General features: G+C 47.8%; 1 long non-coding RNA gene across 1 annotated transcript in view; it reads right to left on the reverse strand.

Annotated features, from left to right (window-relative positions):
* LOC112548899 overlaps positions 1 to 19,010 on the reverse strand; it is a 26,884-nt gene extending 7,874 nt beyond the window's left edge. Inside the window, exons 1-2 of the long non-coding RNA XR_003092403.1 lie at positions 18,882 to 19,010; positions 11,991 to 12,113 (exon numbers count right to left, since the gene is read on the reverse strand). This is a non-coding gene — a long non-coding RNA (uncharacterized LOC112548899). The remainder of the gene's footprint in view (positions 1 to 11,990; positions 12,114 to 18,881) is intronic.
* Positions 19,011 to 22,508: the final 3,498 nt, after the last annotated feature.

Below are 22,508 nucleotides of genomic sequence, written 5' to 3' on the forward strand. Positions count from 1 at the left end.
TCCGTGCACCACGAGTGCTCAAATATTCTTGCCAGTGGCTGTGCAATGACATCAGCCAGTGCCTTCAGTACCCTTGGATGGAGCTCATCCAGGCCTGCCGACTTAAATGCATCCAGGCCTTCCAAGTGACTCTGCACCATCTCAGGGTCAATGCTTGGTAGTCTGGTGCCCTGCTGTTGTCTCTCTACGATCCCATTGTGAGACTTGTTTCGCTCCTTGTTTAGGAACACTGAGGCAAAGAACTCATTGAAGAGTTCAGCCTTGTCCCCCCTGTCAGTCACCAATTGCTTTTGCTCGTTCAGTAGTGGTCCTATACCGCCCTGGGCCTTCCTTTTAACTCCCTATATATCTGAAAAACAAATTTTTGTTATCCTTAACTTGGGATGCCATCCTCAGCTCCATGGTAGCTTTGGCCTTTCTAACTGCCTCCCTACAACTGCAAGCTGAGGAGGCATACTCCTCATTAGTAATTTCTCCCTGTTTCCACTGCTTATATGCCCCCCTTTTTGCCCTTAGGTTGCTCTGGATTTCTCTGATCAGCCAAGGAAGCCTCTTGGCCCCTTTCCCCCTGCATCGGGATCGTCTCCTTCTGTGCCTGAAGGATCGCTTCCTTAAGGCACAGCCACCCTTCCTGGGCTCCCATCTCACCAAATCTCTTACTTTGCAGTGCATCATTGACTAAATGCCTGAGCTCGCTGAAATCAGCCTTCCTAAAGTCTAGTACTTCCACCCTACTAGTTACCTTTTCGACTCTACGTCTTATGGTGAATTCTATTATTTGGTTGTCACTGTCCCCCAGGTGACCACTGATCTGTAGGTCCCCTACCATGTCATCCCCCGTTGCCAATACCAGGTCCAGTAAGGCATTCCCCCTAGTGGGACCATGTACCTCCTGTGTCAGGTGGAGAGCCTGTACACAGGATAGGAACCTGCGTGAATGGTGGGAATTGGCTGTCTGTGTCTCCCAGCAGATGTCAGGGTAGTTTAGGTCCCCTAAAACAGGGGTGGGGACCATGGTGGTATGGGTTCTTGGAGCCCTGAGGAGCCCTTCCTTGCTCATTGATCATCATCGCTGCCAGGTTGCGGCGGAGGCTCTGGCAGCACTTGCTGGAATACATGGCGTGGCACCACCCAGGGTCCCAGGACACGAGGATGTGGTCCAGCTGCTGCATAAAGGGCATGGTCCTACAGGTAGCCCCCAACCACTGGTTGCGGTCAGTGATGCAGACCCACTATGTCCACAGGGCCTTAACCTTTATGCAGAACTGGAATGCTGACCAGTTGTGCCCATGCTCCACATGTGGGCCACCAGGCCCTCACAGATGTGTGCATTAGAGCACCTGCCCCAGGTGAACTGGCTCTAGACCTCCACCTCACCCCACAGAGCAACAAGGTCCACAATGTATCTATACAATGAGTGGACCTTAGTATCATCCTGGGACCAGTTAGGCCCCTGGGAAGTGGTGCGTAGTGTCAGGGACAACGCCAACGTGGCTCCCTTAACAGCTCTCAGGAGCTGCAGGGGAAGTCCAGGCCTGGGCAGATGGCTACAGTGCATGACAGATAGGCAGATGGTGGGGCTGGGCCTCAGGAATACTCATCTGAAGTAATTATTAAGGAGCTCTGCCTTTTCATGGGGGTCAACTGTGGGCTTCCCCTCTGTATTCAGTAGGAGTGCCACAGCGGAGCTTGACTTTTTCTTGTTCCCTATGTACCTATAGAAGGATTTTTTGTTGTCTAATTTTGTTGTTTAATTTCGGTTGCCAGCTGGAATTCCACGGATGCCTTGGTTTTCCTTGTCTCTTGTCTGCAAACCCTGACCGCATGAGCATGCTCTTCTCTGGATCCGGAACCATTTTTCCATTGCATGTATGCTTCTTTTTTCTTTTTTGAGAAATTACCTAATATTTCTGTTGAGTCAGGCAGGTCTCTTGGCCCCTCTCCCTCTTTTTGATCACATGGGGATGGCTTCTTTTTGAGCAGTAAGTATAGCCTCTGTCACGGGCAGGGTCCTACAGCAGGACCGTGATTTCCTCAAGGCCCCCTCCCCGTGCCAAGTCAGCCCAAGGGCACCCTCGGATTCTCACCCGCCACGTCTTTGATGTTTACATATGTTAGGGAGGCTGCCTTACGTCTCCTTGGACACGGTTATTTCTGGCCCCGTGAACTCCCGTTCGTGGGTCCCACTCTTCAATGGGTGCTTTAGGGGCACCCTAGCCTTAGGGGCTATGCGTGGCTCCAACCACCCCTTATACCACACCCCAAGCCTCGCAGCTGGAATAGACGTTGTTCAGTCTCTCTCTCTGTCTACACCCACGCCTTCTCTCGGAGGCCCTCCTATAACGCCGCCCTCTCTCGGGGGCCCTCCTATAATGCCACCCTCTCTCGGGGCTCGCCTTCTCTGCAACGCCACCCTTTCTTGGGGGCCTTCTCTGCAATGCCACCTTCTCTCGGGGCTCGCCAGTAAGCCGTCCCCTTCTCTGGAGCTTGCCACGCCCGCACTGGGGCTTCTCAGTAATGCCCCCTCTCTGGGGCTCACCATGCCTGCCCTAGGGCTTCTTCACAACACCCCCTCCCTTCTCTGGGGCCTCTCAGCTGCCCCTCTCTGGGGCTGGGGTCTATACACCCCAAATACTGTGCCCTCACACTACTGTGAGTCCCCTATGAGGCCTCCTCCATCCCCTGATAGCCTCACCCAAACCACCAGTGTAACAAACAGCAACACAAATTCGAGCCTCTTGGCTATAATTTAAACATAAGCAGCCTGGCTATAACAACACTTGGCCTACCGGGGTTCTTCATCCCACAGCCGTATCATGTGCTGCTCTTTCAGCAGGCTTCTCCTCTCTTTTGCAGTAGAGAGCTCCTTCTTCTTGGGCAGCTGGCAGGGAACTGCCTCTGGCCCCAGCTCCTTGGGTTTATAAAGGGAGCCAGGTCCTGCCCCTTCTGGTCAGCTGACCTCTTGGTTGCCCTGACAACCTACAGCTGGGCTCCTTATTCCCTGCTAGGGCTCTTCCCCCGGCAGTTTCCCCCCTTTAGGAGCAGGGCACCTCAGTGCCCTGTGACAGCCTACTTGAGGAAGTGCCATCCTTTGTGAGCTCCCAAGTCGTCCAGTCACGGGTTGTGAAGGGCCTTTCTAACTAGACTCCTGAGTTTACCAAAGTCTGCCCACCTGAAATCTAGGGCCTTTGTTCTGCTGGCCCACCTCCAGGCCAGTTGGAACCCCAGGCCATTCCGGCAGCCTAATCTGCCTTCATCCTGGGCAGCATAGCTCCCTGAACTGCTTCCCCTTCCGGGTGTGGTCCCCCTGGAATGCCAAATGCAGTACTAGAGAAGAGAGAGGGCACAGATGACGAAGAGGGTGAAAACTGGAGGCTTGTGACTTCTAGGAGCAAGCAGAGATCTTTACCTCCACCTGAAGTCATACATCAGGAAAACAGATATGCAGCCCTAGCAGTATAGACAGAGGAACACATTCCACTGCTGGAGGAAGACAGGCCAGGCCTCACCAAGGTGGAAAGGATTGAGATGACCGCTACCAAAAAGAAGCGACAGTGATGATGGCTGAAGACTCCCTTCCGCGGGTGACAGAGGGAGCCATCTGCCAACCTGACTTGTTGTCTTGGGAGGTCTGCTGCTTGCCCAGAGTATGGATCCGAGATGTCACAGATGGACTACCAAAGCTCATCCAGCCCTCTGACCACTATCCCATACTGCTCATCCATTTGTGGACACGAATGATACTTCCAAGGGAGACCCTGAGCATATCAAGAGTGACTACAGGGCTCTGGGTGCAAAAGTGAGGGGGTCTGGGGCTCATGTTGTGTTCTTGTCGATCCTTCCAGTCAATGGAAAGAGCCTGGGCAGGAGAAGGTGCATCTTGCAGATCAATGCCTGGCTCCACAGGTGATGTCACCAGCAGGGATTTGGCTTCTTTGATGATGGGATGTTCTTCCAAGAAGAAGGATTGTTGGGAAGAGATGGAATCCACCTGACGAAGAGAAGGAAGAGCATCTGCGCTAATCTAGTGAGGAGGCTTGCTAACCTAGTGAGGAGGGCTTTAAACTAAGTTCGCTGAGGGATGGAGACCAAAGCCCTGAGATAAGTGGAGAAGCAGGAGACCTGGAAGAGGAGCAGGCAGGAGGGGGCAACAGGGGAGGTGCTCTCATACTTCCTCAGAAATCAGGGAAATCAAGTAGTTATCTCAGGTGCCAGTTTACAAATGCACTGAGCTTGGGAAACAAACAGGAAGAATTAGAAGTCCTTGTACAATCATGGAACTATGATGACTGGAATAACAGAGACTTGGTGGGATAGCTCGCATGACTGGAGCACTGTCATGGATGGGTACAAACTGTTCAGGAAGGACAGGCAGGGGAGAAGAGGAGGAGAAGCTGCACTTTATGTAAAAGAACCATATGATTGTTCAGTGCTTCAGTATGAAGCTGGAGATAGGCCTATTGAGAGTCTCTGGGCTAGGATCAGAGGAGAGAGCAACAAGGGTGATGATGTGGTGGGGGCTGCTATAGACCACCAGACAAGGAGGAAGTGGTGGACCAGGCCTTCTTCAAACAGCTAGCAGAAGTTCCCCAATCACAGACCCTGGTTCTCATGAGGGACTTCAATCACCTTGACATCTGCTGAGAGAGCAATACGGCAGTGTGCAGGCAATCCAGGAAGTTTTATAAGAGTATTGGGGACAACTTCCAAGTGCAAGTGCTGGAGTGGCCAACTAGGGGCCATGTTCTTCTTGACCTGCTGCTCACAAACAGGGAAGAATTGGTGGGAAATGTAGTAGTGGATGACAACTTGGGCAGCAGTGACCACGAGATGAAAGAGTTCAGGATCCTGAGGAAAGGAAGGGTGAAGAGCAGTAGAGTAAGGGCCCTGGGCTTCAGAAAAGCAGACTTAGACTCACTCAGGGAAATCATGGGCAGCATCCCCAGGGAAGCCAGACTGAGGGGTAGAGGAGTCCAGGAGAGCTGGCTGTACTTCAAAGAAGCCTTACTGAGAGTGCAGGAACAAACCATCCCAATGCTCAGGAAGACTGGCAAGTATGGCAGAAGAACAGCTTAGCTTTGCAGAGAACTCTTCAGTAAGCTAAATCACAAAAAGGAAATTTATAGGAAGTGGAAACATGGACAAATAACTAGGGAAGAATATAAGAGCATTGCTCGGGCATGCAGGGATGAAGTCAGGAAGCCCAAGGTACAATTGGAATTGCAGGAAGCAAAGGATGTGAAGGGTAACAAGAAGGGTTTCTAAGAGTATGTTGTAGCAAAAGGAGTATCAGGGAAAGTGCGAGTCCCTTACTGAATGGGAGAGGCAACCTTGTCACAGAGGATGCAGAAAAGGCTGAAGTGCTCAATGCTTTTTTTGCCTCAGTCTTCACAGGCAAGGTCAGCTCCCAGACTATTGGACTGGGCAGCACAGTTTGGGGAGGAGGTGAGCAGCCCTCAGTGGTGAAAGAACAGGTTAGGAACTATATAGAAAAGCTGGACATATACAAGTCCATGGGGCCAGATGTGATGCACTCAAGGGTGCTGAAGGAGCTGGTTGATGTAATTGCAGAGCCATTGGCCTTAATCTTTGAAAACTCATGGCGATCAAGAGAGGTCCAGATGAATGAAAAAGAGCAAACATTGTGCCCATATTTAAGAAAGAGAAGAAGGGGGATCAAGGGAACTACAGATCAGTCAGCCTCATCTCAGTCCCTGAAGAAATCATGGAGCAGATCTTCAAGGAAACCATTTCTAAGCTCTTGGAGGAGAAAAAGGTGATTAGGAAGAGTTAGCATGGATTCACCAGGGCTAAGTCATGCCTGACCAACCTGATTGCCTTCTATGATGAGGTGACTGGATATGTGGATGAGGGGAGATGGGTGGATGTGGTGTACCTTGATTTTTAGCAAGGCTTTTGATACAGTTTCCCAAGCATTCTCGCAGGGAAGCTAAGGAAGTTCAGGTTGGATGAATGGACTGCAAGGTGGATAGAAAACTGGCTAGAGAATCAGGCTCAGAGAGTAGTAATCATTGGCTCAATGTCTAGTTGGCAGCTGGTATCAAGTGGAGTATCCCAGGAGACAGTCCTGGGGCCGGTTTTGTTCAATGTCTTCATCAACGGCATGGAAGATGGCATAGAGTGCACCCTCAGCAAGTTTGCAGATGACACCAAGCTTGAGGTAGTAATAGATATGCTGGAGGGTAGGGCTAGGATTCAGAGTGACCTAGACAAATTGGAGGATTGGACCATAAGAAATCTCATGAGATTTAACAAGGACAAGTGCAAAGTCCTGCACTTAGGACAGAACAATCCCATGCACCAGGACAGGCTGGGTGCTGATTGGCTGAGCAGCAGCTGTGCAGAAAAGGACCTGGGGGTTACAGTCGACAATAGGTTGAATCTGAGCCAGCAGTGTGCCCTCGTTGCCAAGAAAGCTAACAGCATTCTGAGCTACATTGGTGGTGTGCTGCCAGTAGTTCAAGGGAAGTGATTATTCCCCTCTTTTGAGCACTAGTGAGGCCATATCTGGAGTACTGTGTTCAGTTTTGGGCACCCCACCACAGCAAGGATGTGGACAGATTGGAGAGAGTCCATCAGAGGGCAACAGAAATGGTGAGGGAGTGACATGATTTATGAGGAAAGACTGAGGGAACTGGGCTTATTTAGTCTAGAGAAGAGGAGACTGAGAGGGGATTTGATAGCAGCTGTAACTATCTGAAGGGGGGTTCCAAAGAGGATGGGGCTAGACTGTTCTCAGTGGTGGGCGGTGACAGAAAGAGCAACAGTCTCAAGCTGCAGCAAGGGAAGTTTACGTTAGATATTAGGAATAATTTTCTCACTAGCAGGGGTAGTAAAACACTGGAACAGTTTACCCAGAGAAGTGGTGGAAGCTGTATCCTTTGAGATTTTCAAAACCCGGGTAGACAAAGTTTGGCTGAGATGATCTAGTTGGAAATGGTCCTGCTTTGAGCAGGGGGTTGGACTAGATGACCTCCTGAGGTCCCTTCCAACCCTTTCTATGATATTTGTATGTTCTCATTTCACTCTATTACCTATCACTTCTTTCCACACATTTGCAATCTGTATTTCTGTCAAATCCCCAACTATTTTTATCTCTTGGGGTTTTTTTTAAATATTACTCAACTCATTACAGTCTTTCAAACACTCTATTCCCACTCCCTCAAGTTTGCTTACCCTTACAAAGCTCTGCATCTTCGCATAGTGGGCCAGTGCCTGCCATGCCCACCGTTTTTTCAGTTTTCCCCCATACATGTCCCCATCTTAATATTCTTCCAGCCAGGTAACAGCAGAAACATACATTATAGGTATGTTCTGTAAAGAGATACTGGAGTGTTGGGGAGGATTGTAAGTATACACAAAGCTTCAGATTCCGATCTGCCCAACTGGCTAGCCTGTCTAGGTCCATGTCACAGGGCACTAAGGTGCCTGCTCCTTTAAGGGCAGAAACTGCCTAGAGAGAGGGCCCTAGCAGTAAGGCAGAAACCCCACAGGTGCAGGTTACTGTGGCAGCAAGCTAAGACTGGAAGAAGGCAGGGCCCTGGGCACATATAAAGCCCAGGACTGGGACTAGAGGGTTAGTTCTCTGGCAGTAGCCAAGGGAGAAGAAGCTCTCATAGAGGAATCTACTTGGAGATGCTTGACTGCCTGTTCTACTTCTGGTAGGATTAAAGGGCTATAGGAGCTCAAAAGTACTGGTTAGGGGGAGGCCCAGTAAATTGAAGGAGAAGCTTGCCTTCTAAAAGAGGATAGTGTGTGGACCCTATGTTATTGTTGTGTTGTAGCCTGGGGGCTTGTGCTTTCTGTTGTTTAAACTGGTGGACCAGACTGAGGCTACTGGGGAGAAGGAGGCCTCGCTGGGGCACAGTACAGTGAGCAGACCCCAGCACCAGAAAGGGCGCAGTGGCAAGGGGGTGAGCAGACCACAGCACCAGAGGGCACAGTTACTGAGGCCAGACTAAGCTGAGGCCTCAACACAAGACGACAACATCTACATACCATCTGCGAGGCATGGGGCATGATAAAGGGGCAGTTTAGGAGTCATGCATCTAGCCCATAAGGCTTGGGGATATTGTAAGGTACCTCCTGAGTGTGGGACCCAATAAAGGGGTCCAGCAACTCACAGGATTTAGAGGAGTCTCGTAGGACTGTGATCAACAGCAACTCAAGGGCAGCCTCCCAATTCATCATTTATATCAGCAAGATGTGGCAGGAAAGGTTAGTAGGTGCCCGTAGAGCAGAGCTGGCATGGTCACAATGCCCTAGGGACATCACGGCCATCCCAGGGGTGGCTGTATCGTGACTGTCTGCCTGTAACTGTAGCCTATATTCAAGTGTGACCATGCTCCCCCATAACCTGGTGTTCTCCATGAACTTGGCCAGTGGGCTCTTCACCCCCACATCCAAATTGTTAATAAAGATATTGAGAAGTACTGGACCGAGCACCAACCACTGTGGGACACCGCTGCCCACTTCTTGCCAGGATGGCACAGATCCATTCACTATGACTCTCTGGGTTCTATCCTGCAGCCAGTTTCTCACCCACCTGACTGTCTCAGAGTTCTGCCTCTGTACCCTCCTTATCTGTTGCCATGACAGCAGATACACCTCTCCTGTGCAAAGGATGATCACAGCCACTTTACCCTTGAAAAATAATGTTCTACCACTACAGGATCCCAATATCTGTCTCACACTTATATCTAACTTCTCCTACACTTTTGTTCCTTTCCCTTTGGCATCCATCCTCACCTACTTCGCCACCCTCCATTATTTCCCATTAAATATGTCTCTACTATATCAGACATTGCCAACAATGTTCACAGAATTCCACCAGAAGTCTGCCTCTTCCCAGTGCCTTCCCTCTCTTGCAAGATTTTAAACAGTCCTCCACCTCTTTCATACTTAACTTTTCTTTCAATTTTTGTTTCCTTCCATCTTCTATTACTTCCTTTATTCCCTTAAGGAACACCTTCATTTTTCCACCATCCACTCCCTTTTTTGTACAGCTCTTTATTTTCTTCCCTCCATCCCTTCTCCTATCTCACTCAATAATGCAACTGAAATTGTGCACCAGAATTTGCTGCCTACTTCTGCCTACATGCACCTCTAATTTCTTAAACAGGGCAATCCTTCCTTTTTTTCCAACTGGTGCATATATATTATAAATCTCTAACACTTTCTTTTCAAACTCTACCACCACCCATTGAACCACCCTTCTGCAACCACTTGCAATAGTTGCACTTCTATGTTCTCATTCTTGAGCAAAATCTATTATATTACAAAACATATTATATCTACTTTTAACCCACTCAATATTGGCATAATCTCACCCCACCTCTTCCTCAATAACACACTTCTGACATTTAGGGGTGCATCCCCATGAGCAAGAATGTTTCCCTGGGGACAAGTAGCAGAGGCACACCTTGTTCCATGGTGTGTGGCAAGTTACCCTGGGTGGGATAGGGGAGGCTGGGACCAGCAACTGTGCTGGCCCCAGCAGCCTTACCTGGGGTCCTGGAGTCTCTGGGAGCTCCAGCCATGGAACTCCTACAGCATGGAGCCTAGCCGGCATCCAGAGTGTGGTTCTAGCTGGCCAGGCTCCAGTTTTGGGTGGCATGGAGTTTTTTGACCCTGAGATCTCCAGGGTAAACCCCCGCCACTGTGCTGCAAAGTAATAGTATGAGGGATTCCTGCATGTACAGCCTGTGTGGCAGGCGACACTGCAGATGGGTCTGCGTGCCACATATCACATGTCCACGCTTTTCTGGACACACCCTTATAGATGCAATACACAAAGTCATGCGTCTCCATTTAAATTTCATATCCCTACCACTTTACAAATCTTCTATGCTGCTGCATGATGCTGGGGGCAGAGGGATGCCAGATATCCACCTGTTCCTGCAGGCACAATACACGAGTCAGATCTGTAAGCCGGTGACCTGGCCAGCAACCAAAACAGCCTGTCTTGTCAAGTATTTTACAGGTCACCTCCTGAGACCATGTGGGGTGTACGCACCAGCCAAAGGGAGACCGTGCACCATGGAATACCCCTGGTTCTACAGTGTGCTGAACGAGTTCCAGAGCAAGTATGGGCTATAGAAGGAAAGCCCAGAGACCATGTCTAGCCACAGCAAGATACAAAAGACAGTCAGAAACAGAGACATGGAGCTGCTCCTTGATGATGAGTGCCAGGCCATCTGGGACGGATCTTCCACAAAGATCTATGAAAAGACCACAGAGACTTGAATTGGCTCATAGTTTACTGCATACTCCCAGTGAAGGCATAGAGACATAAAATGAGGTGAGAGACTAAACCCAGCTGCCCCAGGGGAAGCTGCCAAGGTGAGAATGAGACCATTGACCACTTCCTTTGGCTCTGCCCCTATGCCAAAAGAGCGTGAAAAAAAGGTAAGCAGGCTCCTTGAGGAAGCGACAGAAGTCAGGCTAATGACAAGGGAGGCGGCGCTGTATGGACACCTGTCTAAACATCAGGGGTCCCTGATAACCTGCTTTGACCAGTTTGTGTCCTGAGTCAGCAGTGTCCTGTAGCAATGCAGGAACCTACTGATATACAGTCACACTGAGCTCAAGCAAACAGACTACGTTAAAATGTTTCTGAGCGAATTCAAGTCCTACTACCGAAAAGTGGTGGGAGAGGATGGAAAGGATGCAGTCAACTCAACCTGGAAAAGAGACACTTGGCACAGGCTGTTCAAAGCCTCCCCAGGAAGGGAAGTGGACAAGGAGAAAGAAAAAGACAGTGATGCAACTGGACCTGGAGACAGCGACAAGGACAGCAGCAGGATCAGCAGCAGCAGAAGTGACAGCGACATTGACAGTGACAAAGACTGTGAATGAACTGAGAGTGTAAACTTCAAATTGGGGCCTGGAATAAGGGACTGCTTTTGGGCTAGGGAAGGGAAGGGGGTGGGAGTGCGGGGGCACAGGGGAAAGGGTGCGTTTACTGTAACGGGTGCACCTGTTTTTTAATGTGGTTTGAGAGGTGTGATGGAAAGCTTATGATAGGATTTTTATATATAACTTTATAATAGATATATATTATTTAAAAAAAAGGTCTGTCCTTTATTTGCTGGGTAGGCTGGCCCCTGTGAGTTTCCCCAAATACAGAAAACTCAACTATACAATTTTGTGGTAATGGAAAACTATGCTCTGACTTTCCCCCTGGCTTGCTCCTTGGTCTTTTGACTAGGAGCAAACAAGACTAGGGGGCAACCAAACCCCAAGGCCTTTGAGCCTGGGATTTGTACATAGGATGTCTGTCATGGATTTGAAGCATCTGAAGCCCCAGACTGATGGGTCTGAGAGGGAGGAGACGTGCAGTACAGCCACACACGCTTGATGACTGAGTTCTGCTCGGTTGTAAGTTGGAACTCGGCTACTGGGCTTTGCCTAATTGAACCTGAAACTGATTTGGCCCTTGAAATAAAATATCACACACACACTAGATATAAGTAGGTGCCAAAGTGCTGTTCAACAGTGTGTTTATGAAACACCTGTACTAAAACATGCAACCGTTTAAAAAAAAAAAAAAAAAAAAGGAAATATGCACAAATTATGAATGAATTAAGTTTATAGGTACTATATGCAAATTCCTACCAAGTTTAATTTCAAGTTTGCTGTTTTTTAATTTGCTCCTCACTTCCACATGCTCAGGGAAAGCAGGGTCTGACAGTAGAGGGAGGGGGTAGGGACTGCCAGGGGAAAAAGCTGGGTGGAAGCAAAGAGCAAAGAGATATCTGATCCCCCAGATATTCCCTGCTGTAGCAGCAGAAGGGAGACCAATTCAAAATGAACCTCCAGTAATTAGATTCTATACTTGGATAATTATAACAAATTTATACATTTTCCAGATATAGAATCTAATTATTTGGGAGTTGTCAGGGTTATCTTCTATTCGAGTAAATATGATATCTATAGAGTTAGGTAAAACATAAAAGGATATTCCATACCTTTACATCATCAATACTTAAAAGTATTCTTTCCTTTTCCACACCACTGGATACTTGCAGATCTGAATTCAGGTTTGAGAATCTAATGCCACTGGGAGACCTGCTGCTAGGAGACTTAATATTCTGGAAGCAAAAAAAGAGAACAATTCACTGCAGTTCCACTTACAGATAAAATCTCCACACAGAGATGTAACTCATCAAGGGCAGACAGGAAAAAAGAAAAAGAAAAGTAATAGTAAGATCACTTATGGAACTTCCAAAATATCACAGAAGCTTTACTTTAAAGAAATATAGAATGTTTAAAGAGATTATCTTAAAGATCCCAACTAATTAAACCACTTTAACCTATAAAATATTAATTTAAAAACAAGCCAGAAGAGAGGAACATTCAAGCTCTGGCTTGTGCATTGTAAGGACATGAATAATATTGGGTATGGGCAAACATAACATTTATATTACTTTTAAGTGGCTTAAAGGTGTAGGAGTTCCAATTATGCTAAGCCATAGTTAAAATAAGATGCCAAAAAATTGCTTGGGAAGAAAGTTTCTTACTGACCATTGAGACTGCTTGCAGACATTAAAAAAAAGAAAACACACTTTGCCAGAAGAAGTGCATGACTTCAACCTGGCTCTACAGCATCTGTAAAGATTGAGCGCTTCAATGGGGCTTTTTGGCATTTTCAGCTAAAGCTGATTTCAATCAGCTATTAGAAAAAAAGTGCAAAAGAACTCCACTAAAGCACCTGATTTTTACAGATATCAGGTGAGCTGGGTTGAAATAATGCACTCACTCTCATGGTCATGCATGGGGCTCAGTGTGACAACGTATAATGAACTGCTGTTTTTGTTGGGGGGTTAAGCCTGTAAACACTCTGACCTGATAAGAAAGACAAGCACATGAATGAGCAAAAACTCTGATTCAAAGAAGGAAGTAGAAAAAAAACCAAACAACCAGTAACACCTGTAGCTGCAGGTATGCAAACTTGCTAAAGCAAATACTAAATGACTGCATAATACCAACTGTGCAGTGGGGCACACATGTAGACACAACCAGCATCTACTTGTGCAACCTTATTAGACCACAGGAAACCAATAAACTCTGCAGGAGGGTAGTACTTATAAATACAAGTACTTTCGTGCTGCAGTTTTTTTTACTCCACATCGCTGCATGTGTAAATGCTAACGTGGCTACCTGGGGCATGAGGGTGCTTCAGTGCAGGGGCTATCTGATGGCTAGTCCCACACTGGAGCACACTTGTGCCCCAGCTAGACCCTCTTGGGCCTTCTTCCAGTCAAGACTGCTCTGACCCAGATCAACATGTTGTGGTCCCAGGTGCGCAGGTAAACACAACACCTGGGAGCAATATGCACTAGTTAATTGTATTGCATTAATATGCACATGAAGATGCACCCACTTAGTAGTTAGAAGAGGCTACGTAAGCTGTATAGCACTGGAAGTTGAAGATTTTATTGGCAAGACAGCAGGCCTTGAAACATAGCATGCTGCAACAAGTATAGTAACAAAATAAAATTTTGTAAATGATAGTTGAAATTCTGCAACAAAGAAAAGTACCACTCTCTTGTAACAGGTTTTAATGGTCAGCACAACCAGCAAATACTTACATATTACTGGTGGTGTGGGGACAGAAATAGAAAAAGTGGCTATAACAAAATTCAAAGAAGGAGCCTGACTGTGATGACTGCTGGAATGAAGAACCAGACTCAAATCAGCTGCCACCCTTTAATCCCTGAACAGAAGCCACAGCACTACAACCATGCCTGTACGAGAACCAGGTATCAAAAAAGCCCACTCCAAAACCTCAAACAATTCCTGTAGAAGTAAGAGAAAAAAAATAAAAGGAGCAAGAAAGGAGAAAAACAGACTGTTACAAGAAAGCAACGCACAGTCATTGAAACTTATGGAACAGCTTGAATGGATGAGACTACAAACTAGTTACCATCTGACATTCAGCTGACTAGGCAACAAAGGAGAGATGGGGAAGTAAAGATAAGCATAGTGCAGGGGTGCTCAGCCTCTCAGACTGTGGCCCAGATCTGAACCAGACGTGTTGGACGTGTTCAAATCAGCAGGTCCAGATGCTCTCCACCCCAGGGTGTTGAGGGAATTGGCAGGGGTTATTGCGGGGCCCCTGGAACAGCTTTACAAGCACTCGTGGTGCTCTGGCCAGGTGCCAGATGACTGGAAGAAAGCCAACGTGATCCTCATCTTCAAAAAAGGGAAGAGGGAGGACCCAGGCAACTATAAGCCCATTAGTCTTACTTCAATCCTGGGGAAACTCTTTGAGAAGATCATCAAGGAACACATCTGTGATGGACTAGCAGCAGAGATGATGCTCAAGGACAACCAGCACAGTTTCATTAGCGGCAGGTCCTGTCAGACCAACCTGATTGCCTTCCACGATCAGGTCACAAAAGCATTGGATGCAGGTGTCGCGGTGCATGTAGTCTTTCTGGACTTCAGCAAGGCCTTTGACACTGTCTCCCACCCCATTCTCATCAAAAAACTAAGTGACTGTGGCATTGATGCCTACACAGTCAGATGGATTGCAAACTGGCTGAAGGGTCGTACTTAGAGGGTAGTGGTGGACGGGTCTTTTTCAACCGGGAAGGAAGTGGGCAGTGGAGTCCCCCAGGGCTCAGTCCTTGGGCCTGCACTGTTCAATTTCTTTATTAGTGACTTGGATGATGGGGTAATAAGCAGCCTGTTTAAATTTGCTGATGATACCAAGATTTGGGGTGAGGTGGGCACACTAGTAGGGAAGGACAGATTACAGTAGGACATGGAAAGGTTACAGGGGTGGGCTAACAAAAATAGGATGGGTTTGAATACTGACAAGTGCAGGGTGCTGCACTTGGGCAGTGGGAACCAGCAGCACCCTTATAAGCTCGGAAACTCCCTTCTCAGGAGCACAGTGACAGAAAGAGATCTTGGAATCGTTAATGACTCCAAGATGAACATGGGCCAAGAATGCGAGGTCACGATCAGTAGGGCTAACCGTACCTTGTCGTGCATCCACAGATGCATCTCAAGCAGGGCCAAGGAGGTGATCCTCCCCCTCTAGGCGACACTGGTCAGGCCGCAGCTGGAGTACTGTGTTCAGTTCTGGGCGCCGCAGTTCAGGAGGGATATGGACAGCATTGAGAGGGTCCAGAGAAGGGCTACCTGCATGATCTGGGGACAGCAGGGCAGACACTACAGAGGCTATGGGACCTGAACCTGTTCAGCCTTCACAAGAGAAGGCTGGTGGCCGTCTACAAACTCACTAGCAGGGACCAGCAGCGTTTGGGAGAGATCTTGTTCCCCCTAGCGCCCCCTGGGGTAACAAGGAATAACGGCCACAAATTGTTAGAGAGTAGGTTTAGACTGAACATGCAAAGGCACTACTTTACAGTCAGGGTGGCTAGGATCTGGAAACAACTTCCAAGGGAAGTGGTGATGGCTCCTACCCTGGGGGTCTTTAAGAGGAGGCTTGATGTCTAACTGGCTGGAGTCATTTGAGCCTGGTTTTTCTCTCCTGCCCAGGGCGGGGGGTTGGACTTGGTGATCTACAAGGTCCCTTCCGACCCCACTTCTATGAATCTATGACCCACTATGCCATGTCATCCAGCCTACAGGACTCCCCCCAAGTCCAGAAATTTGACAGCGGGGAAACGGTGGCACTGCTCCCCTGCTGCTTAATCTCTGGACCACAGGTCACCCCAGGCCCTGTGGGCATCTATACATGTGCTCCATGGTAGAGGGAGGGTGCTTTAATTAGAGCAGCTCTGAGAGCGACTCTAATTAAAGTGCCCTCAGCATCACATGAATTCAGTAGAACATGTACATAGCTACACCTAGATCATGCCCGACCACTGGCTGCCCAACTTCTTCTTGAATACCTCTAGTGATGGAGAGTCCATAACTTCCCTAGTTGGTCTATTCCACTGCCTCACTAATCTAATCATGAAGTTTTTTTTCCTGGATATCCAATCTAAACCTACTTTGCTGCAACTCGAAACCATGGTCCGCATCCTCCCCTCTGCACCAAGGGAAAAAAGGTGCTTTACCTCTTCTTTAGGGCAGTCCTTCAAGTATTTGAAGACTGCTATAATGGCCTTATAGCATATTATAGTAGAGTACTGACATTCCCAGAAAGTAAACTAGGGGCTTGTGAGCAAACAGCTCTGGTAGCTTAATGGACTTTGCAGAAAGCACAGGCTATTTAGTTTGTGGTTAAAATTCATCATGCTTTGGGAAAGCTGCTCAGCCAGGAAAACTTATCAAAAGGAAATGTGAGAATGGATAAAATATGCTTAGGGTTTTTGCTCTTATGGGAAAGAACGTACAGCTAGTAAACCTGAAAGCGAGACTTAGTTGGCTGTGTTCAGGTTGAAGTCAGACAGAAAGCAGGGTAGATTTGCACCTTATAGGCTAATCAAAGTAGATATAATATATAGCATGAGGTTTTGTGAGCTGAAGCTCACTTCATGAGATGAAGTGCATCATTTACTTTTCTTAGTGGATAACCGTAAATTTCATAAGCACAGATGAGCTGGAACCTGCAGCCTGTGAAAAGAACTGGTCTGATTGGCATTACAGAAACCTGGTGGAACAGTTCCTAGGACTGGAATGTCAACACTGAGGGTTACAATTTGTTTCAGAAGGACAGGATTGGGAGAAAAGCTGGTGGTGTCACCTTGTGTGTCAAAAACACACACACTTGTTCCCTGGTTCAGGAGGAAGAAGACAGCATTTGGGTGAAGATGAAATGTGAAAGATGCAGCACTAATATAATGGTAGGGATTTATTATAGGTCACCTAATCAGGAAGAGGAGGTGGATGAAGCACTCTTTAAGCAGGTGACAAATCTACCTAAAAGCTATGGGATGGTACTGAAGGGAGACTTCAATTTCCTGGACATCTGATGGGAGAACAATGCAGCCAAATGTAAAATGTCAAGCCAGTTCCTAATTTGTTTGAAGGACAACTTTCTGTTCCTGAAAGTGGAGGACACAACTAGGGGATCATCTATCTTGGATCTTATCCTGGCCAAAAAGAAAGAATTGGTGGAGGATGTGAAGGTGATGGACAGCTTGGGAGAAAGTGATCATAATATGACAGAATTCCAGATCCTGAGACAAAGAAAGCATGAGGTCAGCAAAATAAGGATGCTAGATTTCAAAAGGGTGGATTTCATCCAACTCAAGGAATTAACAGGCATGGTGTCATGGGAGAACAATTTGAACGATAAAAGTGCCAGGAGGGCTGGGAGCTTCTAAGGGGCACAGGGTTGGAAGCCCAACAAGAAACATGACGGAAGCACAAGAATGGCAAGAGACCAATGTGGCTGCACAAGGAGCTTCTAAAGTGCCTCAAATGCAAAAGGAAAGCATACAGGCAATGGTCACCAAGGAAGCATACCAGGAAATAGTCAGAACCTGCAGGGACAAAATTAGGAAGGCAAAAATAAAGAGACTGCACCTGGCAAAGGAGATTAAGGACAAGAAGGGGGTTCTATAAGTATGTTGGGCAGAAAAGAAGGACCAAGCCAGGGAGAACTCAACCAAATATGCAAAGAACAGGGAGCTACTCAACAGCTACTTTACTTCAGTCTTTACAAAGAAATTAAGCTACAGCTGGACACTAATAAAGATTATCTGGATAAGGAAGGGGAAAGCTGAAGGATGAAATAACAAAGAGATGGTCAGAAAGCTTTTGTTGGGCCTGAATGGATTCAAGTCAGAAGGGTTAGATGAACTTCATCCCAGGGTCCTGAAGCAACTGGCAGAGATCTCAGAGCCCTTGGCCATGAATTTCATGAAGTTGTGGGAGATGGATGAGGTACCAGGGGACTGGAAAAGGAACAAAGTAGTGCCCTCCTTAAAAAGGGAAAAAAGGAGAACTCAGGGAGCTACAGACTGATTAGCCTCACCTCAACATCTGGGAAGTTACTGGAGCACATCCTAAGGAAGGCCATTTAAGAGCATCTTGAAGACAAAAGGCTGATCACAAGCAACCAGCATGGATTTATGAAAAATAAATTGTTTCAAACTGTCATGCCAGCCCATGGGCATGATACCTTGAGATCAAGAAAAGCCCAGAAGTCAAAATCCAGGAGAACTGTCCAGGGAACCGACTTGGGGATCCAGAGGGTAAGGCAGAGCATGAGGTCAGGAAGCTAACCAGGTCAGGTGTCCAGGAAGACAGGGCAGAGCCAGTCAAGGAATCCATCTGTCAGTAGCATCATAAGCCAAGGGAGCAGCAACCTAGGTATAAGGTTGAGCCTTGTTGCCCAGACATCTCCCCTGCTGGGTCAAGGATTAATATGGGAAGGGATAGGAGGTCAGATGAATTTGACTGGCCACTGAGGTAGCAGGGAGTGAGTGTGCGCCTAGGCCCAGGGGGAGGATTCTGGCCAATTGTGCCTACACCAGTGCTCTGTTGAGGAAGACTGTTGAGGTAGACTGCTGTGAGCTGCTGTGTCAGACAGGTCAAGGCCCCAGGGTCAGGCTAAGGGCTGACATAACTCTTACCCCTCTCCCCCTGGGGGTACTGAGCCAGATTTTCCTGGGTTGTACTTATGGAACTTCTGTACCAAATCAGGGGCATGGATGTGGGTTCTATGGATTCCCATGTGCATTCTTCTGGTCCTGTACCCTTCCCAGTCTACTGGGTACTATAATTTCCTTCATCTTGAGTCCAGGATCTCTTTGACCAAGTATTCTTCCTAGCCATGCAGGTGGTGGAGGAGAATGGGATCAGTGAGTGAGTATGTTTTCTGTGTATCTTGAACAGGGACATGTGAAATACCAGTGGATTTCCAGTTTTGGGGGGAGCTGCAATTTGAAGGTGACTGGATTTGATGGGTGATATGGAAGGAGCTGACATACCTGTGATCCAGTTTCTGCGAGGGCTGGTGGGTGCAGAGGTGTTCTGTTGACAGCCAAACTCTCTGTTCTAAGGAGTAACCAGGCTCCGGGCTTTTAGTTCCTTTTGGACTTCCTGCACATATTGTACCCAGTCTTTGGCTGCAGGGTTGTCAGAGGCAATGAGTTGAGCAGGGTATAGCTGAGATGGAATCCATCAAGGGTTGCCCATTTGAGGCATGTGTGTTGTTGTTATAGGCAAAATCAGCAAGTGTTAGCAAATGTCCGGTTTTCATGTTGGACACTGAGGTAGCACTAGGGGTATTGCTGCAGGACCTGCTTTGTTCCCTCTGATTGACCATTTTTTTGTGGGTGGTATGTGGATGAGAGCTGGGCATGGACTCCCAGCGGATGCAAGACCTTGTACCAGAACTGGGAAATGAACTACGACCTGCTAACTCAGAGGATCAGAGGTTATGTGGTCTGGGAGACCACAGGGCAAACAACGTGGTTCAACCATTGTATCCTTAGTTGAGGGCAGGTCTGTGCATGGAATAAAGCAGGCCATTTTGGTTAACAGGTTTGTCACCATCAGGATTGTGGAATATCTATTAGATTTGGGCATCTCTACAATAAAGTCTAGAGAAATGGCACACCAAGGGTTAGAGCAGAACAGCAAGAGGCTGGGGAGCCCACAGTTGCTGTGTGGGTCTTTTAGTACAGACACAAAGATCATCGGAGAAGACAAAGTCTCGGACTGTCTCATGCAGCATATCCACAAGAAATATCAAGCAACCGGTTGACAGGTCTTTTCTGTTCCTGGAGGGCCTATTAACAGTGAATTGTGGCTTACACAGAGTACGGTCAGTCTGGCCAAATCCAGAGGCACATAGATCCTCTCTTAAGCAAATATGAACCCCTCCTGTACATGATAGAGCTGTCAGAAGAGTGGCCTACCCCTCAGGGGGAATTTCTTCTTGGGTGGCAGCTTGAAGCAGGGTCAGCAAGTCTATGGGCCACATGGCATTGATTACATTGTGCTGCTTTAGAATAGGGACGTGTTCCTCTGGCACCTGCATTAGGTCAGCATCAAATTCCATCTTCCAGAATAGTGTATCTGCCTTTCTGTTTCTGGACTCAAGTTGGTATGTGATTTGGAAATCAAAACAGGAGAAAAAAAGTGCCCAGCACAGCTGTCTCTGACTGAAAGCTTTTTACCTTATGGAACTATTTTAAGTTCATGTGGTCTATGATGACCTGTATTTTGTTTCATGCTCTTTGAAGGTAGTGCCGCCATTCTCCAATGGCCACACAAACGGCCAGGAGTTCCCAATCCAGGATCTCATAATTGTGTTCACTTGGTTAAGTTTTCTGGAGAAGAAACTGCAGGGCTGTAGGGTCTGTTCTGGGCCCTACCATTGGGAAAGTTCTGCGCCTATGATGGTGATAGATGCACCCGTCTTTACCACAAATGGTAGGGCAGGGTCTGGATGGGCAAGCACAGGGGCAGAGATGAAGGCCTGTTTCAGGTGTCTGAATGCTTGCTGGGTGTTCTTGAACCAACAGAACTGAACATTCTTTTGCAATAGCATAGTGAGGGGACTTAATACCTGGGCAAAGTTTGTAATGAGCCTGCAGTAAAAGTTTGGAAACCCTAGGAATCTTTGGAGTTCTTTGACATTCTTGTGGGGGGGGAGGGAGTGCTTTCCACTCATGAACAGCCTGAACTGTCCTTGGATCCATTTTCAGGCCTTCAGGAGATGGAACAAATCTGAGGAACTCAAATCATTGTTTGGTTGAACACACACTTTTCTAATTTTGCAAACCGGCCATGTTGATTTTTCCAGTACTGTTCTGACATGCATCACATGTTGGCTAGGTTCTTTTGAAATGATCAGTATGTAGTCCAGGCAGGCGATTACAAATTGGTCCAGTAGTGCATCATTGATAAAAGTGTTGAAAAGTAGCCAGAACACTGATGAGTCTGAAGGGCATGACCAGGTATTCAAAATGCCCATACCACATCCTAAAAGCAGTTTTCCACTAAGATTTGCACAAGCTTGTAGGCTCCCTGAAAATCAAGTTTGGTGAAAATATGAGTTGCTTTTTGCTGATCATGAAGCTCTGGGATGAGGAGCAAAGGCTTCTGGTGTAGCAGGAAGCTTGGAGTCCCTGCCACCTTACAGACAGACAGGATGTGGCTGAGGCAGGCTGCAGGTGTGGCAGGAGCTGATGGACGAGTTGTCTGAACCAGGAGGCGGGCTGGGACTTACATTGGGTATAAGCCCAGGCTCTGAGTTGATCCAACAGTGAGATCCTGAGGGCTGCTGTGGGAACATCTCCTAAATAGGATGGTTGGAGCTCCTGAGTGCCAGCACAGGGAGAACAGCCTGCAGCAGTCTGGATTTTTGGGAGGGAACTAAAGGGGTGGAGGAGGTTCCTGGGAGGAACCAGTGAGGGGTCTGGGCATCAGAAGCACTGCCAGAGCTGGATAGCCTGGAGGTAGCCCAGGATAGGCAAGGACTGTCAGAGCTGGATAGCATGGTGGTAGCCCAGAAGCGGCGAGGATGACCAGAAAAGGGTAGCTTAGAGGTTTGTCTTGGGTAAGACCAAAAACTGCACCCTACTAGGGCTTGAGATCACAGTGGTGGAACTGTTTGTGGGAGGGCAGCCCCCAGAATAAGGGCAGGCAATTATTTCAGGTGGAGGGCCACTTAACGAGTTTTGGTGAGCTGTTGAGAGCCGCATGGGTAGTCCTGCCCCTTGACAGTTACCCTGCCCCCTTGTTGCCTTCTTGGGACTGGAAATCCCAAGCCTAACCTTAACCCCTAACCTTTGCCACCAGAAGTCCTTCCTCAGCTCCACTGCTTGGGCCTGTAGGGGGGCTGTTAGGAAAGCTAAGGTGGACATAGAGCTAGGACTAGCGTCCAAGATCAAAGATAATAAAAAGTCCTTTTTCAAATATATAGGGAGGATGAAGCAGGCACCAGGAAACATGGGGCCCCTGCAAGATACGCTGGGCAATCTGGTGGTTGCGCAAGAGGAGAAGGCAGACCTCTTTAACAAATTCTTCACCTCCGTTTTCTTGTGCAGGGACCAGGACTCCCCCACCATGATTCAAGACAGACTCGAGGGGAACGCCTCCAGACTTAAGGTTGAGGAAGACCCGATTAGAATGCTTCTGGACGGGCTGGACGTGTTCAAATCAGCAGGTCCAGATGCTCTCCACCCCAGGGTGTTGAGGGAGCTAGCAGGGGTTATTGCAGGGCCCTTGGCACGGCTTTACGAGTACTCGTGGTGCTCGGGCCAGGTGTCAGATGATTGGAAGATAGCCAATATGGTCCCCATCTTTAAAAACGGGAGGAGGGAGAACCCGGGCAAATATAGACCAATCAGTCTTACCTCAATACTGGGGAAACTCTTTGAGAAGATCATCAAGGAGCACATCTGTGATAGACCAGCATCAGGGATGATGCTCAAGGGCAACCAGCACGGTTTCATTAAGGGCAGGTAATGTCAGACCAACTTGATTGCCTTTTATGATCAGGTCACAAAAGCATTGGATGCAGGTGTCGCCGTGGATGTAGTCTTTCTGGACTTCAGCAAGGCCTTTGACACTGTCGACCACCCCATCCTCATTAAAAAACTAGG

The sequence above is a fragment of the Alligator sinensis genome, unplaced genomic scaffold (genome assembly GCF_000455745.1).
Source record: "Alligator sinensis unplaced genomic scaffold, ASM45574v1 scaffold1816_1, whole genome shotgun sequence".
NCBI lineage: Eukaryota > Metazoa > Chordata > Crocodylia > Alligatoridae > Alligator > Alligator sinensis.